The sequence below is a fragment of the Lactuca virosa genome, chromosome 1 (genome assembly GCF_052849685.1).
Source record: "Lactuca virosa cultivar CGN04683 chromosome 1, Lactuca_virosa_CGN04683_v6, whole genome shotgun sequence".
Lineage (NCBI taxonomy): Eukaryota > Viridiplantae > Streptophyta > Magnoliopsida > Asterales > Asteraceae > Lactuca > Lactuca virosa.
In genome coordinates, this window is record NC_136426.1 from 10,616,969 (window position 1) to 10,642,797 (window position 25,829).

Below are 25,829 nucleotides of genomic sequence, written 5' to 3' on the forward strand. Positions count from 1 at the left end.
ATACATTGGACTTTGTTTCTTTGGGCCTTAGTGGGCCATCAGAAGTCAGATATTTTGGACTAAGATTATGTTTGGGCTTTAGGGTAAGGCCCATTAGAGGGGTTGGGCCCAATTTAGCAAACTGGGCCATTAGTTGGCCACTAGTAGGATTAGGAAGTCCACCTAGTATTGGGCCTTTCATATTATGGTTTTGGGCCTTAGGTTTGGACCAAATTAGATCAGGGGTAAAATGGTCATTTAACCTAAGGAGGATTATTGGCTTTTGGACTAAGTGTTATTTTGGTAATGATAGCTCGGGGAGTTGAGAGTTCAGCAGTTCGGGGACCCGCCAGCTAGCAGCCAAAGGATTATTTGTGTGATTCAGCAGTACGATGTGAGTTTCCCTTTGTATGAACGGGTCTAAGGCACCAATGTTGGCCCGTATATGTATGTATGTATGATTGTATGTTCTGGACTATGGTTCGATGTCGGGTGGTACCCGACATCTATATGCATGTGTAGTATACTTGTTGTCTGTGTGATACTTGTATGAGCCTGGTAGGGAGGTGAGTGTGGGCAGGGGCCCGTATCTCATCACTAGTTGAGTGTGGACGGGGTTCCATATCTTATCATTAGGAGAGTAGGGGTGGGGCCCATGATAGGCGAGGCCTTAGGACTGGGTGGTACCCAATGAATGTAAGCATGTTTAGTTATACTTGTTTTCTTTGTGATACTTGGATGTGCTTGGTAGGGAGGTGAGTGTGGGCGAGGTCCCGTATCTCATCACGAGCTGAGTAAGGATGGGGTTCCATATCTCATCATTAGCAGAGCAGGGGCGGGGCCCAAGATAGGCGAGGCCTTAGGACTGCAACATATAGTACTGTGTATGATTTTGTATGTGCTAGTAGGATTATATGATATAGCTGGTATGTGTATTGCGGGCGAGGCCCAGAGACAGGCGGGACCTGGAAGAAACGTATATGTATACCGAGCGGGGCTCGATGCTAGGGGGGCCTGACGGATACTGTCTGATGCCGGGCGAGGCCCGTTGTAGGGGCGGGGGCCCAGTATATGCGGTTATGTGTATGGTATGTGGTAGGTTGGGGAACTTACTAAGCTTCGTGCTTACGGTTTTCAGTTTTGGTTTCAGGTACTTTCAGTAGTAGAGAGAAGAGCTCGGGATAACTTCATTGCACACACCAAGATGTTTTAGCTTGGGATGTTTACTCTGATGTTTTGATACTCTAATAACAATGTTTTAAGATATTTTGAGTATGCTTTGATGAAATGATTTGATAACTATGGTTTTATTTAATGATTTAAAACAAAATTTTTGGTCATGATTTTTGGGATGTTTCAAGTTGGTATCAGAGCCTTGGTTTGAGGGATTCGGGCATACTCTCGGGTGTGTTTGAACTCAAACTGAGGACTTGGTATGAAAATTTTCAAAAGAAAATCATATTTTTATAAAAAGGATTTTAAAAAGAGGAAAGGGTGTGGTGCATGCAATCAGACGTGCTCAAGTAAGTTCTCCCAAAGTACCCATACAAGCTTGTTATGTTATGATATGATTATGAGAACTGCATACTAGCTTATGGCTAAAGATCTAGGAATGATGCCTTGTATGCCTGTTATATGTGTAAGAGAATTGCATGCTAGTTTAGGGCTAAGGATCTAGGAAGGATGCCTTATATGTCTGCTATATGAGCTTATTGAATTGTATGCTAGTACTGATTAGACAGTGATATGATGGCCTGATTAGGATATGTTTGGTTTGGTTACTCAAAGCCTGAATGCTTCTTGCTTTGTGCTTTTAGGAGTTCTAGTTATCTTTAATTAACTAGTAAACGAATACGTTAAGTTACATATTATAAGGACTAAATAATTTCAGAAGGTTAGGTCTAGCCCTATTTCGCATCTCTTGTCTGAGTCCAACCGTTGTAGGGAGAGACCTCTCATTCGAAGAATTATCTAGTCTTAGTAATATGTAATGGTATTCGCGAGCTAGTTAGGGAGAGATAGCAGGGACTTCTTATGCTGCTGATGGCGGAGAGAGTGTCAGGGGTTACCCTAGGCCAAGCCTAGGATAAGATGTTGGATTAATGTCTAAGTCCATAACTATATTTGGTATGTACTTGACCTGACCCGGCATGGTCCATTTGGGTTGCACTTCACCGGCACAATTTATATGGATAGTCTTTTGAGAATAGTATATTTATGATTTATATTAATATATTATAAGTTCTAATATATTAATATGGAATCATATTATTTAATTAGTATTGATCAAGAATTAATTTAGAATTAATTAAGTGATAAAAAAAAAGAACTAATTAAATATGGACTCTTATATATATGGAATGGGCCAAGTTCATTTAGGTTGGGCTAAGCTTTCATGGATGGTCCATGGAGCTTTTAACCCATGGATCCTATGTAAATGAAAGGTCATGGGTATTAGGGTTTACATGGATGTAACCCTAATCCTCCATAATATATAAAGGGGTCCTTGGCTCACAAAATTGGCACAAGTGTGTGAAAATAGGAGTGGGCCGATTTTAGTGTGCATACATATTCTCTCAAGTTCTTCTAAGGTGTTTTGGTGATTTGTGATTCCATTTGAGGCTTCCACACTATTGGGGCTAAGCTCTTAAAGCTTGAAGACATCAAGCTACATCAAAAGGTATGTCATCTAACTAGAACTTTGTAGTATAGGTGCTTCATAATATGCTAGTTAGGATGAAACCTTGGAATAGTTAATATTTGCATGTATAATAGAGAAAACATAGATCCAAGGTTTATAGGGTTGCATGTACACCATAGGAGTGTTAGAATGCTCAAACCCAACATAAGATTAGTGCCGGGAGCAGTAGTAGTGAAAGGGACTTGGTGAAGTCAAGACAATTCTTGAGGAAAGTGCGGATAGATGTGGAAGGTAGTATGGGCCCGTACTACTGAAAGCAGATGATCCGTACTCGCAAGAAGGGCTGAGATAAAACCAGGAAACTTGTAGTGTGTGTGTGTGTGAGTGATCCCTCAGTAGTGATGATTATTCTGATGTTTGATATGGTGTATTTTCATAATGGTGATGCTACGCACTAGTCCGATTGACACTTTGGGAGCAGGTGAGGGATCAGGCTCGGGCTCTGGAGTCGGGCAGCTCGATGAGCAGATGAGAGAGTTTATTTCAGCTGAGGTTACACGTAGTATCCTTGACTAGACTCATGTGATCTTCGGTACGGTCAAGGAGGTCATTTTGGAGATTTTGGACGAGAGGTTGGGTGCGTTTCGCACCGAGATGGCGGCCATGATGGGGGCGCATACATTGATGTTCATGGAGTTTAGAGCTTGTGGAGCTCCAGACTATCATGGGCAAAGGACCCCATTGCTAGCAGCAGGTGGTTGGCAGATGTCGCCAACGCCTTTCGTTCTAGTCGGTGTCCCGATGGGGACAAGGTCCGACTCGCGTCCTGTCTTCTGAAGGACAGAGCTCGTGACTGGTGGGAGGGGGTTGGACATGCTATTGGGGAAGATGCCGCGTTGGATGCGATGACATGGAGTGACTTGTCGGCCAAGGTCAGGGCCAAGTTTGCACCAGTTATTGAGGTGCAACAGTTGACACGGGAGTTCCAGGACCTCCAACAGACTACTAAGACGGTGGCGGAGATCACCTTTAAGTTCAGGGAGAGGGACTTTCTTGTTCCATAGTATGTGGCGGACGATCAGATGAAGAAGGCTCGGTACCACGAGATGCGGAGGAGCGACATCAGACAGTTTGTAAGCCGGTCCAGCTGTAAGACGCGGGAGGATATGATCGCTCGAGCCAGGGAGAGGGAGATAGACTTGGAGACGGAGAGGAAGAGAAAGCCAGACGAGGTTCAGAGATCCACGAGATTGGGCAAGAGGCCCAAGACATCGGATTCTTGATCGAGGGGTCATCAGGACCATAGCCACTGTGGCAAGTGTGGCAGGACACCCCAGGGTGTGTGTAGGAATGGTAGTGGTGGTGATTCTGGCTGCTTCAGGTGCGACCGGATTGGTCATTATAGCAGGGATTGTACTGCTACCACCACCCAGGGATCAGACCTGAGCTGCTTTCATTGCAGTCAGTGGGGCTATAAGAAGGCCCAATGTCCGAGTTTGATAACGGTGGGACAGGTGATAGGACCTGCCGCTGCGACATTGAGGATCACCGACGACCTTCAGGGCCGAGCAGAGGCGCCTACGGCGTGGAGCAGGGCTTTCCAGCTGACTACGGAGGAGGCGCGAGCGACTTCCGATGCCGTAGGTGTGTATCTTTTACTTTCTTATCAGTTTTTAATTATGATTTTATTGTTATTGTCTTGCATTGGTATGTGTAAATGTATCTTGGAGTTACATTGTCAGATTATGTTCGGATTATATGTCATCTGCATACCACAAATCTTAGAGTAGTAGTGTGAGGTCGTGTCCTTTTCTAGTGGGTTCTTAGGATGCGGTAGCTGTAACAGGTGTGATCGGAACCTGGGAAGTGTTCCTCTAGTCTCCAAGAGGTAGTACTATTTTAGTATTGGTTAGTTTTGGAACACTAACAATGGTAAGGGTGGACTGCCAGCAGATTGATCATTGGATGGTAAGAAGTATCGGGAATCCTTCCAGTCTTGTGTGTCGTAAGATGTAATTGAATCAAAATGGGGGAGAATCCCCCGGATGTTCAGGAGCAGAAGTAACTGCGAAACTAGGATGAGATCGCATTTCCATCAGGATGGAAGGCGGCCCAAGTGGCTGATTGGATTGAGAAGTATGTGAGTTGGGAGTTTGGGAAACCTCCCAACGTAGGGTTCGTGTCTTTTTGGTGTTTGATAGCTGGTTTTGGGGAAACCAGGTTGGGGAATTCCCGTCAGGACGAGAGTTCAGCCATGATCTAGGTCATGTGTATGCTCAATGATGGATGTTTTCGGGTTGGTAGTGAGCAGTTGAGACAGTTTGGACAGTGTTGTAAGATTTCGGGATAACCGTAGCATTCACCAGCAGCCAGACAGCGTGGAAAATGTTATAAGCCTGTGGGATAGCCGCATCATTCATTAGCGGCTAGTTAGCAGAGTGTGGGCGGGGGCCCGTATCTCCTAGTCAGCAGAGTGTGGGCGAGGCTCGTATCTCCTAGTTAGCATGAACAGAATCAGGAAAGGATAGGTAGATAAGATTCGATGTGGAGTTGTACCTGCGTAGCCCTAGATAGGTGAGACCTGGAGGCAAGGCCACTCCATTGTATGGTTGGGGTGAGACCCGTGGGCGAGGCCCGTGCGATCATAGCAAGGCAAGTGGGACCTGGAAGAGACCGTGGGGTCAAGATATAGAATCGGGATTCTAGGATTTATAGAGCCAAGAGTGGCAAAGTGGATAGAGCAGTTTCGATAGCCGAAGTTTTCTTCGGAAGTCGCTGGGAGCGCCTGAGAGGGTGTTCATTGGTCCAGTAACCAGATGGAATACGATATTTCTAGATAGTTGACAGATAAGTTGGGACCTGGGAGGTCTCGGCTCATTCGGACAGTGGATAAGAGGCAGCGGGATGTTTTGGCAGTAGTGATGCAAGGATTCTTGTGTGTGTGGAGGTCGTTTGTGGATCGAAAATGCTAAGACACTTGCAGCGGGATTAAATAATCTCAGAGTAATTGATTTGACCCTGTTGCGCAACTCTCGTCTGAGTCTAACCGTTTCAGGTATGAATCTTCTACTCGAAGGATTATCTGAGCCTTCTGTCAAGTATAATTGTCCTGCAGACGGTTATGCAGGGGCAGTCTATCAGGGAGACAGATCGGCATGGATTTGACTCTGGAAAGGCAGAAGTGAGTTGATGAAGCTTGAAGTTCGCTTTCTTCGGGATGGAGGTTCGTTTGGTTTTCGGTTGTCTCGAGAAGATGGTCTTATGCGTGGTATCTTCTGTTGTGATCCTCAGATCCAACGTTGGATACGGGTGTTAGTAAGGAGCAATTTCGAGGACGAAATCTAATTTAAGTGGGGGAGAGTTGTAACACCCGGTTTTGGAAAGTGTTCGGTTGTGGCTTCAGAGGCCAAGGGCATAAGCGTAATATGACGATTCGGTCTTTTAGGCTTAGGGGTGTAGCAAGGAGCGTAGGGCTTCTCGCCACCTTTTCGTGGATATAAAGTTCGTCGGAAACGGACTTAGAACGAAGAAGTTATAGCACTTTGATGTTATTGGCAATATTGCTCCCTAATGGAGAAAAGTGGCAAGAAGGTACCATGCTTGCAAGGTGGCTAGTACGGAAGTACGCCCAGCGTAGAGGAGTAAGTGGACGCGAGTGTTGGAGGCGTACGCTCAACGTACGAGAAGTACGCCCAGCGTACGCTCAGAGTTCCTAAACCCTAATTTTAGGGCTATGCCACTAAAAAAGGAATAATATGCCTCAATGGTCAGCCTCCATTTCACCCTTAGACAGCCACCACGAAACCCTAATCCTTCTTTGAGTGTTCTTAGAGCTTAGTAGGCCATTAGAGAGCATTTTGGTGTTGTGGATTCATTTTCCAAGAAAGTGAAAAGCAAAGCAAGGTGGTGGTTCAAAGAAAAAGCTGTAGATCCGAGATTGTTGCTTCATTTCAGATTATCTTGAGGTATAAAGTCTTAAACTTGCCTTTTGAATGCTTAGATCTATTATGTTGAGTTTTTGGACCTTTTTGGTCCCAAGGATGGAGCTTTATGGTTCAAATCCGATTCCTAGGCTTAGAGTTGCCACTCTCAGTGCTAAATGAGTCCCTAAGGCAGAAAGTTGCCATCTTGAATGTCTTAATGGGTTCATGAATGAGTTAAGATCACTTTCATGGAAGTAGAATACTAGTTTTGGAGTTTGGGCTTATTTGGGTCATGTAAAGTCACCAAGTCAGTGACTTTATGGATTAAGATGTTGAAGAGGACTTGGATCTGTGCTTATAGCCGTTGGAATAGAGTATTGAGTGCTTAATGGGGAAAGTGACTTAACAGAGCAGTACGTTGGGCATACATGCATGTACGCGCAGAGTACAAGTCATTCAGTTGTACGCTTAGCGTACAAAGGAGTACGCCCCGCGTACTCAACAGATGTGGGCTCTGCGTGTTTTGGGCCTCAGATTGGGCCATACATTGAACTTTGTTTCTTTGGGCCTTAGTGGGCCATCAGAAGTCCGATATTTGTGACTAAGATTATGTTTGGGCTTTAGGGTAAAGCCCATTAGAGGGGTTGGGCCCAATTTAGAAAATTGGGCCATTAGTGGGATTGGGAAGTCCACCTAGTATTGGGTCTTTCATATTATGGTTTTGGTCCTTAGGTTTGGACCAAATTAGATCAGGGGTAAAATTATCATTTTACCCTAAGGAGGATTATTGGCTTTTGGACTAAGTGTTATTTTGGTAATGATAGCTTGGGGAGTCGAGAGATCAGCAGTTCGGGGACCTGCCAGCTAGCAGCCAGAGGATTATTTGTGTAATTCAGCAGTGCAAGGTGAGTTTCCCTTTGTGTGAACGGGTCCAAGGCACCAATGTCGGCCTGTATATGTATGTATGTATGATTATATGTTATGGACTACAGTTCGACGTCGGGTGGTACCCGACGTCTATGTGCATGTCTAGTATACTTGTTGTCTGTGTGATACTTGTATGAACCTGGTAGGGAGGTAAATGTGGGCGAGGGCCCGTATCTCATCACTAGCTGAGTGTGGACGGGGTTCCATATCTCATCATTAGCAGAGTAGGGGAGGGGCCCATGATAGGCGATGCCTTAGGACTAGGTGGTACCCAATGAATGTAAGCATGTTTAGTTATACTTGTTGTCTTTGTGATACTTGTATGTACCTGGTAGGGAGGTGAGTGTGGGCGAGGTCCCGTATCTCATCACGAGCTGAGTAAGGACGGGGTTCCATATCTCATCATTAGCAGAGCAGGGGCGGGTCCTAAGATAGGCGAGGCCTTAGGACTGGAGCATATATAACACAATGTATGATTCTGCATGTGCTAGTAGGATTATATGATATAGCTGGTATATGCATAGCAGGCGAGGCCCAGAGACAGGCGGGGCCTGGAAGAAACAGATTTGTATACCGAGCGGGGCTCGATGCCAGGCGGGGTCTGTTGCCAGGCGGGGCCTTATGCATGACACTGTGCGATGTCGGGCGGGGCCTGATGTATGGGCGGGGCCCAGTATATGTGATTATGTGTATGGTATGTGCTAGGTTGGGTAACTCACTAAGCTTTGTGCTTACGGTTTTCAGTTTTGGTTTCAGGTACTTCTAGTTGTAGAGAGAAGAGCTCGGGATGACTGCATTGCACACACCAAGATGTTTTATCCTGGGATGTTTACTCTGGTGTTTTGATACTCTGATAACAATGTTTTAAGATATGTTGACTATGCTTTGATGAAATGATTTGATAACTATGGTTTTATTTTATGATTTAAAACGAAATTTTTGGTCATGATTTTTGGGATGTTTCAAATTGAAATATGCAAATCCAACCATGATGGATACATGATTTAGGTTACACATCATACAAGTAGGGAACTTCAATTTCATCTCATGCCTTTGTAACATCAACTATGCCACGACCTAGCAAATCTCTCTCTCTCTCTCTCTCTCTCTCTGTATATATATATATATATATATATATATATATATATATATATATATATATATATATATATATATATAAGGGTTTGTGGTGGTGGGTCATATTTTTTTATTTTTCTTCTAAATTGTCAATAATAAACAAATTAAAAAACAAATATAAATTATTATATAGTCATTTTATTTTTGCCAGGGACAGTCGATAAAAAAACATTACAGGGACAGTCTGTCGATAAAAAAACATTACAGAGAGAGTCTTTTTCCCTGAGTTAATTTTTAAATTAAGGACTAAACATGTAACTCAATACTTGAAAAATGTACAAATAATGTAATTTACTTCAAATGAATTTATAGTGAGCATGGAGGTTTTCAATGTCCTTCGGTTGATAAACCTCGGTCTTCAAACCAACTGTGTTCGAAACCTTTTAAATGCAATGCTTTTTTGTAGTAAAAATCGATGGGTAATTGATTTGAACTTCAAAGTTAGATTTCCACAAGCGTATGCTTTGGAAACTAACAAATTTTCTTTTGTAAAAATGCAATGTGGAGAGAATGTTTGGATGAATTGTTTAAGATAGGCTAGGGATTAACAAATATGTGGCAATGGACCAAATCGAGAGTGATTATTGATTCTATTATGTTTCCGATTAATAAGACCGACGTGTGTATAAGTTAAAGTCCATAGGAGAATACACAATTTCCTCTACTATGCACTACATTGTGGTGCATTGTTGGTGAGAAATAATTCTATCAGGTGTAATAATTTATTTCTTTTTAAAGTAAATATTTTTAGCTTGGAGATTTTATTTAGATAAGTAATATGAGCCTAACACGTATCAGTCCAATTATAGATGGTACAGGACCAAACGGGTGACCTGTAAACTCACCCGATTTAGGGATTGATGAATGAGTCATGCATCAAGAAAGGGTCAAGGTTAACTTAGTAATTTCCAGTTTCTGTTGCTTCTTTGTAGCTCACATATTAGGCTAGCATAAGGTCCATGACCACTAGTATTTCCTTATTTCTAGTTATCTTATTGCTTATTTAATTTGATGTAATCTGTAAGTAGAGATTATCAATGAAACTGAGAAAATTGCCCCACTTTCTTGTCTTCTTTTTTTCTGGAGAATTGACATCTTGAATAGGCATAGACCAATTGGTGCTTTCATTTTCCTAATAATGCCTCACAAACCAGAATATAAACTCGATGAACCTTTCTACACCCAAGAACTATTGCAGGCCCTACTTCATCTTACAACTGTCATCAACACTCGGCTCGAAACCCTCACCACTAACATGACAAACCTTGTGAACATCATCACCGACCAAAACATCAACCAACCACCCCCGCCACCGCCACCACCACCACCCAACCAACAACCTTGTCCCCCAATATCATCTTGCCAAACTTCGACGTCTCTAACCCGTTATATTGGATTTTCCAAGCTGACAATTACTTCGATTATTACACATGTTGAATAACCAACGACTACCCTTGGCTGTATTTTACACATCTTGCCAAACTTCGACGTCTCTAACCCTTGGCTATATCGAGCCTTCATCTTACGAAAATCATCAAGCGAATATGTTCAAATTGAAGCCAAACTCCAATGTAGTAGCTTACCAAGTAGAGTTTGAAAAACTCAACAATCGAGTAGATGGCCTCACACCCGTCACCATTCACAATTGCTTCATATCCGAACTCCGTACGAATATCCAAAATGAGATCTCCATTCATAGTCCAACCACTCCCAAACCTATGGCCTTGCCAAGTTAATTGAAGATAAGCTCTCCAATAAACCTCGTTATACACCCACCAGGTCATTCTCCACCCCGTATACACCTTCCACCCCTACCTCCCCTTCTATATCACCCAAATTGTAGCACCCGTTCCTCTGGTACATTTCCTTTTGATTTTAAAAATTGTAATTATGGGAATAAAGGATCTACACAAGGCATAGTTAGCAAACTATGGAAGGTGTACTTCATTAATAAGGCATGGGGGTTTATTTCCATATGCATGGCGTAACTGCGCAGGGTGCAAACCCTAATTTCTAGGGTTTTGAGCCCTATTTAAGGACTCTAAACCCTTGAAGTCTTCCTTATCTTCATCCTCCACCCTCCTTGACACTCAACTCGAAACCCTAATCCTCTTGAGTATTGCTTAAGCCTTTTTATATGTTTTTGGTGCATTTTGAAGAAGGAGAAGTTCTTCTTGGAAGCTTGGTGCGACTCAAACTTGTAGATCCAGAGTTTCCATTTCATTTGCCAACTTCAGAAGGTATAAAGCTTTCAACTTGATGGTTCTTTGATTTAGATCTTGTTTTCTACTTGGTTCCATGTTCTTTTGTCCTATACTCTTAAGTGTTGTGAATATGAGCTACTCTAGACCTTGTGGTTGTCATTTCTAGTTGTTTATGAGTTTAAAAAGTCATAAAATGGGATCTTGGTTGTCTTCATTCAACCATGCAAGAGTATTGGATCATTAGTGAGTGGTATGGGACTAGGGCTTGATTTTGAGTTCCATATAGCCATGCAAAGGCATAAAGTCTTCGAATTTATTACTTAAGATGTTTATTAGGACAAGATCTGAGCAATAAATGGTTGTTCTTTATGGATTAAGAGTTCAGTTTTGTATTAGTTTAATAGTGTCGTACACGGGGCGTAATCTGGGCTACAACATAGCCTAGGTTTCACTCGTTCTCTAGATAAGGATCTACACCCTACGTAGAAGCCATAGGTACGCCATGCGTAAGTCAACAACAGGTTGACCATGGACTTTTTGACCAATTTGAATTTTGGTCAACTGTGAGGGGTTGAGAAATTCGAAGGGTAAATTGGTATTTTCCTCAAATAGGGTTAGTATTGATATTTGGATTTGCTAAGTGAGTTATTTACCTTAATTTCTAATTAGGATTGTGTTGGTTCTATATAGTGTTAGGAGGTTCTCGTACCATCAACTCAGCTGTGAGACTTATCTTTTATCGTTTGAGGCGAGTTTCTCACTATACTGTAGGACACTAGGTGTTATTGGATTGTTATTGTCTTTATGACTCTTGCATGTTATGTATACTAAGCAGGGCTTGATGAATGCCAGGTGGGGCCCGATATGTATGGTATGTGGTATTTTGGAGACCTCACTAAGATTTATGCTTATAATTTATGTTTATGTTTCAGGTACTTCCGATTCCAAAGGGAAGAGGTCGGCGTGATTGCATCGCATCCACCGGTGTTCTGCATTTTATGACTTGGTTTATACTCTGATAACTATTTGATATTTTTCTTTACTTTGATGGGATTTTGGTATGAAGGAATGGTTATTTTGGTTGACTTAAAACAAAAAATTTTACTTAGTAATTTTGGGACGTTACACAAATCAACCACCCCTAACCCACTTATCATCACCCCCTACAACAACCACCTTTCCTTTTACGCAACTCTAACAAACTGAAGGCGTGTATTTTTGTTGCCCCCACAAAATATAGCCTCGGTCACAAATGCAATCCACCTCAGTTCATGATGATTGTAGATAACGAGGAAGAACAAACCAACCAGGTCTCACCTTTTGAGAAAGCTAGTAATTTACAAACGGACATCACCTCACCAGATCACTTATTTTCGCTATCAACCATTGCCTTCTATGGATTGTCGTTACCCTAATCCTTACATGTCACTAGGTACATCAATAATCAACTAGTCAAAGTTCTGGTGGATTCAGGCATCACCCACAACATCATACAGCCACGCCTCGTGACTGTCCTTCACCTTCCCCAACAAGAAATAACCATGTTTATGGTGATGGTTGGAAATGGAGAGAATCTTCATTGGCAGAGTGTATGCCCGACAGTCCCAATTGACCTCTAGAAAGCAAGGTTCACCATTCCTTTTTTCATTATACGGGTCGAAGGCATAGATGTCGTTTTAGGGCTTGCTTGGGTGAGCACATTAGGACCAATATTAGCGGACTTCTTGTGACATCCCATTCTCTCGGTCAGAAAATACCTTTTTATTTATGCTTATTTTAAAAATAGAGTATTCTTTATATGGCAGAAATTGTCCTGTAAAAAGTATTTCTGAAGAAATGTGTTTTATTGATTATTAAAACTTGGGATGTCATAACTGATATAAGAAACATAAGCATAAACATAATCATTACTAGACTTACAATATCTAATGGCCTACAGTTCCTTTAATCTCCCATCAGATCCAAACATCAAACACATTGGAATCGATACTTGTGATACAAAGAAACTGAGTGGGTCAGGTTGGGAAACCTGGTGGGTACATAGGTTTTTCAACTCATAATAATATAGTTATTATGTTTAATTATCAAACAATTAACCCGATTGCCACTCCCCATTTTCTTCTATTTTTATTCTTAAGGATCTACCCTGATGATGATCATAATCATAGTGGCTGACAGTACTGTTTTTAGGGATTTCTCTACAATACATATCAGTAGGTTTTTTATATATTCATTCCTAAGGATCATCAAAATCATCATTGCTGATAGTATTGTTTCAGGGATTTCTCCGTAATACATGTCAGTAGGTTTTCTCTCTTCTATTTGTGACTGGGATGCCGAGCACCACAACCAAGATGTGAATAACTATGCAAACACGCTTGGAACCCTCGATGTCATTTATCATCTCCAATTAATGTGTGTAGGAAAAGGCGTCTAAGACAAAAACCTTCATGTTCAAGGTGGATTTTGACAAGACGTTTGATTCCATTAATTGGAATTATTTAGACTCCGTTATGATGCAAATGGGATTCGGTGAGAAATGGAGATTTTGGATCAAAGGGTGTCTCTCATCTGCTAGAGCCTTGGTTTTAATTAATGGGTCGGCCACTAAATAATTTCCTTTGTCCAAAGGTGTGCGTCAAGGAGATCCTCTCTCTCATTTTCGCTTTATTATTGCCATGGACGGGCTCAACGTCGCCATGAAATATGCTTGTCAAAAATCCCTATTTCATTGCATCAATATTCCTAATGAGGGACCTTTGGTCTCTCATCTCTTCTACACTGATGATGCCTTATTTGTTGGGACATGGGAGAGTTCCAACTTTGCTAATTTGTCATGCATTCTTAGGTGCTTCCACGCGACTTCCAAATTAAAGGTTAATTTTCACAAGTCTAAAGTGTATGGGGTCAGAGTTTCGGAAAGGGAGATCTCCAATTGTACTCGTGTGCTTGGATGCGATGCGACTTCGTTCCCCTTCAAGTATCTCGGGGTGATGGTGGGTGCTAATATGAAGCTCAAAAGTAATTGGCAACCGATAATTAATAGGGTTCAAAGCAGGCTCTCCTCTTGGAAAGCCAAAATCCTTTCGTTTGGGGGGCGGGTCACCCTTGTTAAATCTATCCTTGGTAGCTTGCCGCTTTATTATTTCTCTATTTTTAAAGCGCCATATTCAGTTATTGACCTTCTGTAGAAAATTCGTAGAAGATTTTTGTGGGGCGGCAACGAAGAAAGGGATAAAATTCATTGGGTGGCCTGGAAGAATGTTTTAGCCTTAAAAGTAAAAGGGGGGTTGGGAATCGGTTACTTGGCTTCTCTCAATTGGGCTTTGATTGTCAAATGGATATGGCGTTTTAAAACTGAGACCCAGGCTCTCCGGCGAAAGGTTATCTGTGGGACGCACAATCTCCATAGGAAACGTGTGACTGCTCTCTCTAAGAAGACTATTCATGGAATTTGGCAAAATATCACCGGTGTGATTTCTGTCATTGAAGGAATTGTCATTCCTCTTTCTCATGTTTTCAAAATGGATATTGGTTCAGGTAGGTCCACGTTGTTTTGGCTCGACAACTAGACAGGTGATGGATCTATAGCCAACATGTTCCTCCTTGCCTTTGATTTTGATAAAAGAAAGGTTTGTTTCATCTGTGACCGGATCTATTCTAGTCAGGTTGGGTGGGCTTGGAAGAGGCGTCCAAGGTCTTAATAGGAAATTGATGATGTTGAGGCTTTGAAGCTGGTGGTTTCCCATCTTTCACTCAACGATAAGGAGGACTCTTGGAAATCGGTGTTATCCAAGGATGAGAAGTTTCTCGTTCGTGACTTAAGGTCACTTATCGAATCTTTTTTGACTGAGTCGTTGAATAAAGGCATCATCTGGGTGTATCTTGTTCCTTTGAAGGTCAAATGTTTCATTTGGAGGGCTTGTATTGGCAGAATTCCCACCGCGAAGGCCCTCTTATGCAGGGGTGTTTCAATTGGCGACTTCTCCTGTCCATTGTGTTGCGTGGGTATTGACGAGGCTGATCACATTTTCACTGCTTGCTCGTTTTCTCGAGATGTGCTGGGGATGATTATGAGGTGGTGAAATATTTTTGCTCATGATTTTTCTTCCTTAAGGGAGGTGGTTGCGTTTGTGGCTAATTGGGGGAATTGACCAAAAAAGCAGATGATTCTTATCGCCATCATCTACGGGTCCTTTTGGTGTATTTGGAATGCGAGAAATGATAAATTGTTCATCAAAAGATGTACATTTCCAACCAATTTGGTAGATGAGGTGATCTCTTTAGTTTTTAATTGGGTCAAGTATAGAGGGCGTTTTGGGAACTATAGGTGGATTGATTGGTGTTGTCTTCCTTTCAATATTATGTAATTGATTTTGTTTTTCCCTGCATAGTTTCTTTCTGTGCGGTGGTTAATAAAAGTGTTGACGTTTCTAAAAAAAACACACACACTCCATTAACAATGATAATTTTCTAGATGCTCGTCATTTCTCTTTAATGTCCCTATTAGTGTGTCGGTTAACCACACATGCTCCACTAACAACATATTAAAGTATGATGTGAATTTTCATGGATTAGCATACTTTTTCACATTTTTCCTAGAGAAACTAGAGTGAGATTTTATAAAGAAGGTTCTTGTAACGTCCCGAAAATCCAAGGAAAAATTTTCATATTTAAAACAAGAATTTATATAACAGATTGTTTTCAAAACCATCAGAAAAGCCACAATTCATACTATCACATCATTACGGAATTACTAAACCCTAGGGGTTCATGACTTCCTTTCTACGCGTATGGGTCATGTGCTTCCAGTACTACGGGCCCATGCTACCTTCCACACCTACCCATATTTGTCTCAAGACGTTGTCACAGACCACCCGATCACAAGGCCCAACATCTAGGATACGCATACATCCTATACAAATTCTATTAAGAGTGGCTAATCCATCCTCATACTGACCTGCTACAATCCATACTCACTCATGAAACTTCCACTAACTATGCAGCCGGTCGTGCATGCTAATCATACATAACACTGGATTTGATAGACAGTCGAATACTTCATTCTACCCTAAGCCGACAACCAGAAAAGGAACATGAAATAAGGCTAAATCAAACATTCTCAGGCTATAAAATCATAGTTATGTACAACTATGATGCACATACCAAGAAACCACAGTAATAATGTCAGTTCCATCTAGCATAACAAGAAACTCCCTTAGGCTATCAGGCGTCATACAACATACAATTCTATCATGAAATTCCTAAAGATCCTTAGCCTATATACTAGCACACAATTCTACCATATCTTCAATACACAAAACAAGTGTGGGTATCTTGGGGAATCACTTTCCTTGGCCCTGGTTAATTATACACATCACATCCCTCCTGTTGGTTTTCTTATGGTTAAATTTTGAAAAACATTTTGTAGATCCTTAGTTTGAGTCTGGAATCACACAAGTGTTCATCCAATTATCTCAAACCAAGGCTCTGATACCAACTTGTAACATCCCAAAAATCATGACAATTTTTTTCATTTTTAAAAACATATCAAATCCATAAATCATTCAAAACATAGTTTCCAAAAGCCATAATCATAACCAGAGTATCCCAAAATCATAGATCAAGTAAATGTCAAGAAGGATGTGCATAATCATGCCTTCACCTGGCCCCTATCCTCAGATGTACCTACCTGAAACCATAAAATCAAACTGTAAGCCAGAGCTTAGTGCCCCCCCCCCCCAAAAAAACAATACCCCACACAATACTAACAAGAATAATACATCCAATAGGGTTTGTTGGCCCATGGCCTCAACCCAACCGTCCAAAGTTTGTTGTCTTACAGCCTCAACACAACCATCTTGGGTTTGTTGGTCTATTGCACAAAGAAGTACACCTCAACCCACCCTTCCAGGGTTTGTTGGCCTCCCGCTTTAACCCAACCACCAATATGTCGACATATGCAACAGATATACAATAATAAGCAAATATAATTAAGCATACAATTTTGCCAATCTAATAGGTTACTATAGCATAGAACACCCTATATACCAGGATACATAACACAATCTTGTGGGTCAGCTTTGGTGCCTTCGACCCACGAGTACAGTGAGGAAGACTCACCTCACAAACTGGAAGATAGCTAGACTGATCCCTACTCCAACACTTACTCTACAGATCACCTATACCACAAACAGAGACCAAGCCTCAATGTGAGAACAAGATCGATGCGCAGGGACAAGGTTTGAAAACTCAAACCTTGAGTGAATGCTTAAGATCAATGTCTGCTTGCTAATGAATGTTCAAGTCAAGTCTGGAAAGACCAGTCAAGTCTTAGATATTTTATTCAGCAAATGATCAAGTCATTTAATAAGCAATGAGAATAACTGACCAAAGTAAAGATAATAAATGGAGAACAAGAAGAATGTTTGAAGTAAACTTTTAAGGAGAATAACAAAAGTGAGTGAAAGATCCGTAGTTGACTTGTATTGAATGCTTTATATAGGAGTGAATGTTACAGCGAATTAACCCAAGTGTTTACATAGGACCGGACAAAAGAGATCAATCTGACATTCTGATTGTCCAAATACAACTATAGACTGAGTCCTATGAAACGTTACATCAAATACAAGACAAAAGTAATAAATGCACTAAAGACAAAACATTGATGTTCCGGATCAGCATGCATTCCGGACATGAGGGACAGCTCCGGAATGCCTTCATTCTTCTCATCTTCTTACTTGGTTCGGACAGGTTCCGGACCACTCTACACTTCAGAATGTACATGTAACGCCCGTGTTTCTAGGCTAGACATTAATATTGACCTAATAGTCTAGGTTAACCTTTATAACTCATTTTGAAGAAATGAAAAGGAATTATGTGAATATTATGTGAATTATGTGTTTTATGCTTAATTACTAGAATTTAATTAATTAAGAGTAAAAATGAGCGTCGAAAATAAATATTAGATAAAACCGATATCTATTAAGAAAGTTGTAGTGGTCGTGACAAGGATTACGGATATATAAAGAATATCAAAATCCGAGTTATAACGAAGAAGTTATGACCTGTCGAAGTTTCGCGACAAAACCGGCACGGTGCCGAATGACGTAAAAAGTGAGTTTTTGATAAACTACTTTTTAGCCTTAGTGATCTAAACTAAAGTTGTAGTGTTCGTTAAACCGAGAGTATCTATAAAAAGAACGTCCAAATCTGACTTCGTATGAGGAAGTTATGATTTTTCTAAGTTTCAGCTTAGCAGTAGACAACTAAAAACACGAATGTTAGATCGAGTGATTTTTAGCCGACACGACCTAAACGAGAATCGAAGGTCTCGTCAATAGTAGTACAACGGTAAAAAGACAGACGAAAACGGACATCGGATGAAGAAGTTATGAATTTTTAACGGATTTCCTGTCCCAGTCTGTTAAAAATAACAATATTAAAATTAAAATCAAAATAAGCCGACGAAGTCTAAACGAAAGTTATAGAGCGTAATTTTACCTACGCGTGCATATAAAGAACGTCAAAAACGGAGCTCGTATGCGAAAGTTATGGATTTTAGAAGTTTTGGCACAAAAATCAAGAAAAAACACGAAATCCGAGGAATTTCGCATGGACAGGCTTCGGCCACGTCACCCGGAATCTCGCATGCATGCCACGTGCTCGTTGCTGATTCGACCGAAGGGAGGCCCAACCGAGGCAGGCCGCGTGTCGCCTCGTGTCCAAAGGAGCTTAGTCACCGATGCGCTGTGCAGCCGAGAGTCCGACGCGTGCCCAGGTGACTCCTCGCATCCGACGCCGCCTTACCTCGCACCGACGTGTGTCGCACCAGCTGTCCGAGCTTCGCAGGCGCCGCCTCTCACCCCTCGGACCCTAGACCTCGGTGCAATCAGAGGCCAACAGCTCACCCCTCGCACGTGCGAGGCACCTGACTTCTCTTCGCATCTGCTGCCGCGTGGATTCCTCTCAGCCGTCTGATTAGAAGCCTCGCACCTATAAATAGAAGGGTGCGAGACCTCCTGGGTATATTTTGGAAACTTGTCATTTTACACCCCTAAACCCATATTTCTTTCATTCCAACTTCCCCCAAAGCCCCGGTACTATACCAAACACCCGAAATACGCCCCAAAGTGCCCGAGAAGCCCGAGAAATTTATCTTTTCGGTTTTGAAGCCCGACCCTCGCAGAGCCTGGTTTCTCAATAAAACTCCTGGTTTTATTAGAAACGATCGTTTTAGGAAACGAAGTGCTGCCCGATTATCATTAAATCAAGTGAGTGTATAGTCACTTTCATCTTACACATAGATATGAAGTATTTTATATAAAATACGTGCTATGTGTATATGTATTGTTTGTTTATTTGAAATGATTGTTGAATGAATGATTTATACAAGTTTTAAAATGATTTAAACTGTATATGTATTTTATCTACAAATATGTTGGGTATAACATCGGTAGATGGAATAGTTGGTGTGTGATAAAATGATGAGAGGACTATTGAGTAAACCCTGGTGACAATGAGACGAGTGCCTATTGTATAAACCCTGGCGACTATGAGACGTAGTGTCTATTGAGTAAACCCTGGCGACTATGAGACGTAGTGCCTATTGTATAAACCCTGGCGACTATGAGACGTAGTGCCTATGGTATAAACCCTGGCGACTATGAGACGTAGTGCCTATTGTATAAACCCTGGCGACTATGAGACGTAGTGCCTATTGTATAAATCGTGGCGACTATGAGACGTAGTGCCTATTGTATAAACCCTGGCGACTATGTGACGTAGTGCCTGTTGTATGAACCTTAGTAGCAATGGACTTTGGATAAATTCCTTAGGTCAATCCTGAGGAATGAATGGATGAAGGATAGTCAATTCTTAGGGTAAATCCTTAAGAAATAAGGGAGATATGGGGATGGGTAATTTGGTTGATTGTTTGATGTTTAAGCATAATAATTTTATTTATTGTGGGTTGAAAACCTTATATGCTCACCAGGCTCCCAAGCCTGACCCACTCAGTTTGTTTGTATCACATGTATCAATACGAAGTTACTTTACACTGAGAGATTAAAAGAGATGTAGATCACTAGTGTAAGTGAATGTAAGTTCTGTTTAAGCTTATGTTTCTGTATTGACGATGACATCCCAATGGTTTAAGTGAATAAAATACATTTCTTCGGAAATGATTTGATAATATAATTATCATATTTTTATGGTAACAAATTCCGCAACATCTTTTAAAAGGAATACTCTGATTTTATTTTAAAAGCATAAATTAAATCGGTCTTTTCTGGCCGAGAAATTTGGGGATGTCACAGTACACGCTTCGGAATAGGGACTTAGGATTGCTAGAGGTTCACTTTCAGGTTCCAACAATCTCCCCCTAAGTGAACTTAGCAATCCAGCAAGCTTAGTTCATTTCTTCCTTTATGAAGGTGTAGGATCTGAACAACTATTCTCGCACCGTAATGTACCACGCCAATTGACTTACAAACTTTGCCTTGACCTTTTCCGGAGCATCAGACTTAGCTTCCCGGGATATGAACTTCTTTAGAGCTTTGGTCGGAACTAGGTGTTTGTCAAGGACTCGGAAGAAGTCCTTCTTGTTAGTTCTTATGGTGGTGTAGACAAATCCTAGAACCAGTTCTTCAATCAGACCATCTGCAAGAATTTCAGCTTCTGGAAGAACGAAGTCGATTTTGGCAACAAATTGTTCTGTTCCATAGAGGTGTGCAAGCTCGTAGTCACATCGGCAGAACTCAGCAACATAATCTTTTAGAAAGCTGAGAGTTACGTGGTAAGCACCCATACTGATATCATCATTTTGATTTTCTCTGAAGTAAGCAGCTAAGGTGAGGGTGTCGTTCGGATTCATTGAAGGAAAATCCGCATCAGTAACGGTACGGGGAGTTGGCTTGTTCCGGAGGAGGTGGAAACGGAATAAGGGACAGTTCAGCTCAAATTTCACCAATACTTTTCTTCTGAAGCCTTGAACTTTGGTGATCCTCTTCCTTGTCCACACTTCCTTGAAGGGCTGAGCGTTCTTAGCATAGAAGGTCTTGAGCCTTTCTCGCTCTGTCCGGATGATTACTTCCGGATCGTCTGATGGATGAAGAGGGGCAAATTTGGTGTAGAATTTGATGTAAGGAGAGAGAGGAAGATCCAGCTGATCGGAGTCATTGGTGGGAAGTTCGTAGTAGAGGCACGGAACAATTTACTGAGCCTGAAGAATGCCTTCACGGCAAAGAGGGGAAATGCCACACATCGGATCAGGATTGTCTTTTAAGGCTTGGATCCAGATGCTGTCCTCTAATGCGTGATTGATTTCCTCCTGATACCATCCATGTTTGTGCTTGAGAGGAGGTCCGGAGTGAAGAACTTGTTGTTCGGCAGTCATTGGTTTCTTCCCTTTGTCTCTTTGGAGTGCATCTATAACCAGCTTCATATTCACATCAATCGTGAATTCCGGAGAGGGAGTTGGAAGAGGTTCTTCTAGAATTTCATCAGGGGTCCGGAGGGGAGAGCCCTGGTCGATTGGAGCGATTTTTGGTTCCGGAATGGGAGGCTGAACTGAAGGAGTGGGTCGGAAGGCTTGAACGGTCAAGAGTGATTTTGCCTTAGCCATTTTAATAGCCATTTGAAAAGCATCCGGAAGAGAGGATGGCCAAGAGACTGCGGACCAAATCCTCTTTTGTTCATCAGTCATTTCCTTCGGAATGGTCAACTTTGGAGCTTGAAGACCAAGAACTCCTTTGGGAGCTTCATCCGGAACATATACATCTTCATCTTCACTTCCTTCTCCTTCAGTGATCCCTAGAATTCTGGAGACGATTTGAACGTCTTCTTCTTCGGAATCCAGATCATTATCCCGGAGTGCAAATTCCGAGGCGGGTTTCCATTGTTTACTTGGGCCTTCTCCTCCTCTTGCATTGGTGAATTTCGGAACCGGTGCAAGCAGCAAAGTCTCTTTGAGATCATCGAATTTTGAGAAGACTTTCTGAAGGCCCGTGGAGAGTTGAAGAGTGAGAGTATCGTAGGCTTCTGCCGTGGGGGCTTGATCAGAAAGGTGCTTGAACATGTTGCTGAGGATGGCAATAATCTCATCAAACTTCTGGTTCGGAACATCCACAATATTCCAAGTTGAGCGAAGAAGTTTAATAAGGACTTGTTGAATGATCATGTTCATTTCATCCTTTTTATGGATCTCCTTCTCCAGCCTTTGAATCTGTTTCTCATGACGAATGTGGGTCTGCTTGATTAGGTCGTTGGTAGTAGACACCAGATCATCATGGACCTTGAGCATAGAAGTGATGGTGTTGAGATAATTATCCACCAAAATGTCGTACTTTGAGTCAACTTCCTCTATTGTGTGATTGAGCTGGATGGAGATCAACTGATCAAGTTGGGCTTCTCTTTCCGAAACAGATGGTCCGGACTGCTAGGATAGTGACTGGAGAATGGCATCAAGTTTGGAATCAAGTCCGGACACTTTTTGATCCAATTTGGTGTTAAGCTCTGTTACGAATGTCTCCACGGATGACACTTTCTTCATGGTGTCTGAGACGTTGGTCCGTATCTCGAGGAGAGCAAAGGGATCAAAATAGTCACCAGGTGATGATTCCGAATCGGAACCTGAGTGTTGCGGAGGAGGTTGATGTGAGAAAAGATTTGTAGAAGGACCCGGTTTGGTTGTATCATCATCTTCTTGAAGTTTGGAGTTTGAACCTCCGTCCGGAGTGGTAGAGGATGAGCATCCGAAGTCATAAGCAGACTTGGATACGGATGCCTTGGATTGGTAGTGAACCGAAGTCATGAGATGTGCATCCGGAATGGTTTTTGCATCTTCATCCAACATGATTTCTTCAGAGATCTCTTCTTCCAGATTGGTATGGAAGATACTTTGATGAGTTGTGATGGGAGGCAGTTCTGAGGTGAGCTCATTTATAGCATCAACGTCAGTGGGAGGAACATAGGGCAAGTTGCTTTGGATAGCCCTATTCCTCATGGAGATAAGAGTAGACTCCACTTGAGCTCTGGTGAGATCCGGACGTTTGGATGCAGCCCTATTGACAAAATCTTCCCATTGGGGATCGTTAACACCTGGTCGTCCTGTACGCCTTCCGGGTATCAGACCAGTTGAGGCTTCCAGAGGAGGAGGGACTGCTCCAGCTCCGGAAAGCTTAGGGCCCGGAACAGTGATTCCGGAGTGTGTGCGTGTAGAAGAGATAATGGGATCATCAAAGGTGACTCGTGGTGTGTTCCAGGGGGCTGCAAGGAACTATGATCAACACCGGCATCACCTTTTTGGGAAGGTGAGGGTGGATTATGTGGAGACTCCCCGTGAGTGTGTGCAGGTGATTTTGAAACATCGAGGGGTACCTCGGATGAGTGGATAGGTGGGGTGTGCGGATGGCCAGAATCAGCCAGAATGTCATGGGTGCCCTCCTGTTGAGAGGGAGCACTGACTTTGGCTTTCTTTTTGGTTTTGGGCTTTGTGGGAGAAGCCTTTCGCTTGGCCGATATCTTAATCTTAGGTCTGGACGTAGTAGGTTTGGCCTCTTCCGAGATGGGCTCAACAGAGACAGAGGCAGGTTGTGTTGGGTCGAACACAACCGAAGTCTCTAAGTGATGTTTTAGATTAGGGGACTCAAAGGAATGAGGGCCAACATGTGGTCCGGAAGTCGTCTGACCGGACCAAAAGAGGATTGGTCCGGAATCCTATAAGCCTTTACAAGTTTAAAAGTGACACATACCTCCGGAGGGATGGTGTTAACCGGAAGTGGTTCGGAAAGCTCCTTGAAGACTTGTTCGATCTTCAGTGCCCAGAACCAAGGGCTTGAAATTTAATTCAGCTTCCTCTTGGTAGCAAACTTGCAGAAGTCTTGCCACAAGACTTCCGGAAGATCAACAACATTCTCGCGTCCGGAGTAGATGCTGAAGACGACATTTAGCCAGTCCTTGCTTAGGGTGTTCGTTCCTCCATGCTTTCCAGACAGCCCTCTGAGGATGAGATGCATCAGTACAGTCCATAGTTCGGACACAACAGTCTTCTTGAAATCTTTGGCTTTGTAGTCTTGAGAGTACCCGATGTAGTTGAGAAATTTCTGAAACTCTTCAGTCGTTGGTTCAACGACTTTGAAACCCCTTGGGTTTGCTTTGACACCAATCGCCTTGAGAAAGGTCGATTTGTAGATGGGAACGATTCTGTCACCGATAATTGGTGTTTCTAGAGCACCATCGACGAATCTGATACTGGTGAAAGCACGATGAAGGTGATGAAGTGGTAGTGGAGGTTCAGGGACTTTGGTGAGGGGAATGGAGATGGGATGGTTTGCTATGAACTCGATCATCACTCTTATCGATTCATCATAATCCAGTGGGTTTAGGGAAAACAACTGGGTAGTGTCTCTCAGAAAGGGTTCTTGATCAGCAGAAGAGGAGGAACCTTTTGAGCCTTTGGAAGTTTTCTTCTTTGCAATCGACTTCTTTGGAATTGGATCAGTTTATGTGGGTTCTTGGGAAGTCGACGTTGTTGCAGGTGATGAGTTCTTGAAGAACACGAAGAACAGTTGAGAGAATTTGGGAGTTGAGGGTTTTGAGAGCGTAAAGAGGTAAAAGAGGGATTTGAAAGGTATTTATAGGTAAGCTGTTGGGTCGGGTCGGTGAAAGTAATGATGACAATCCGAATGAGAAAATGGGTCGCATTTAATGACAGATGAATTTTGGGATGTTGATTTGACTTGGGAGGTGAAAGGTAAAGTGATTTGTGGCTAAAAATAGAAGACTCAACCGGCGATTCGATGGCTATTTTCATGGGGGCGTGCAATCATGTCACGCAAATCGAGGAGGATTGGATAAGGATCGTCCTAGAAAGTAACCGTTGAGAAAATATGTTTCACCTTATTGTCCTTTGGTATTCCGGATGAGTTGTTCCGGGCGGAGTATGATCTGGAGGGTAAAGAGTTGTGTTCCGGAACATACTTGTTTTGAAAAGAGGTCCGGAATGCGAAGATGATCCGTAGTGAGTTTTGATTCTGGAGCTGAGACTCAGTTTGTTTGGAAATTCCGGAAAGGTGATTTTAAAGAAATTCTGGAGTGAATTTGAAAATGGTTTCGAAACATGATTGTGACCGCCTTCCGGAGTGAAGGTTAAGGTTTCCGGAGCAAAAGTTGTAAAACATTCCTGGTTGAAATTGAGAAACCTTCCGGAGCAAATTTGAAATTTCGGAGCACATTTGAAATTCCGGAGCAAATTTGAAGTTCCGGAGCAAATTTGAGATTCCGAAGCACATTTGAAAATTCCGGAGCGCATTTTGAAAGTTCCGGAGAGCATTTTGAAAATTCCGGAATAGATTTTGAAAATTCCGGAATGTGACGTCTTTTCCGGAGTAATTCCGGTGTACTTTTGACGATGTGGACTTTAAATGGCAAACAATCAAGATGAACTGTACAGCTTAAAAACTCAAGTGAAGGTCAGAAACAAAGATAAGTAAAACGATCCTAAGTATTCCGAGAGAAAGTAGTTCCGAGATAAAAACATTTTGAGATCGGAACTAGATTTCTTTCAAATACGTCTATCAAAGAGAACAAGTCTCTTGAAAGAACTGAGGATCCAGTATCATCATACCCATCTTGTTGAGAAAACCATTGAATTTGGTTTCGTCTAATGCCTTGGTAAAGACATCAGCAATCTCATCGTCAGATGGAACAAAAATGAGTTCAATGTTACCATTTAGTACATGATCTTTTATGAAATGGTACCTGATATCATTATGCTTAGTCATTGAGTGTTGAATTGGATTGTGAGAAATCACAATGGCACTTTGAGAGTCACAATAGATAGGAATGCGTTGAAAGCGGTAACCATAATCCAAAAGTTGAGATTTCATCCACAGAACTTGAGATGTACAGCTGGCACCAGCAAAGTATTCGGCTTCGGCTGTAGAGAGTGCTATGCAGTTCTGGTTCTTGGATGACCAACTGACCAAACGACCACCTAAGAATTGACAGCCACCTGAA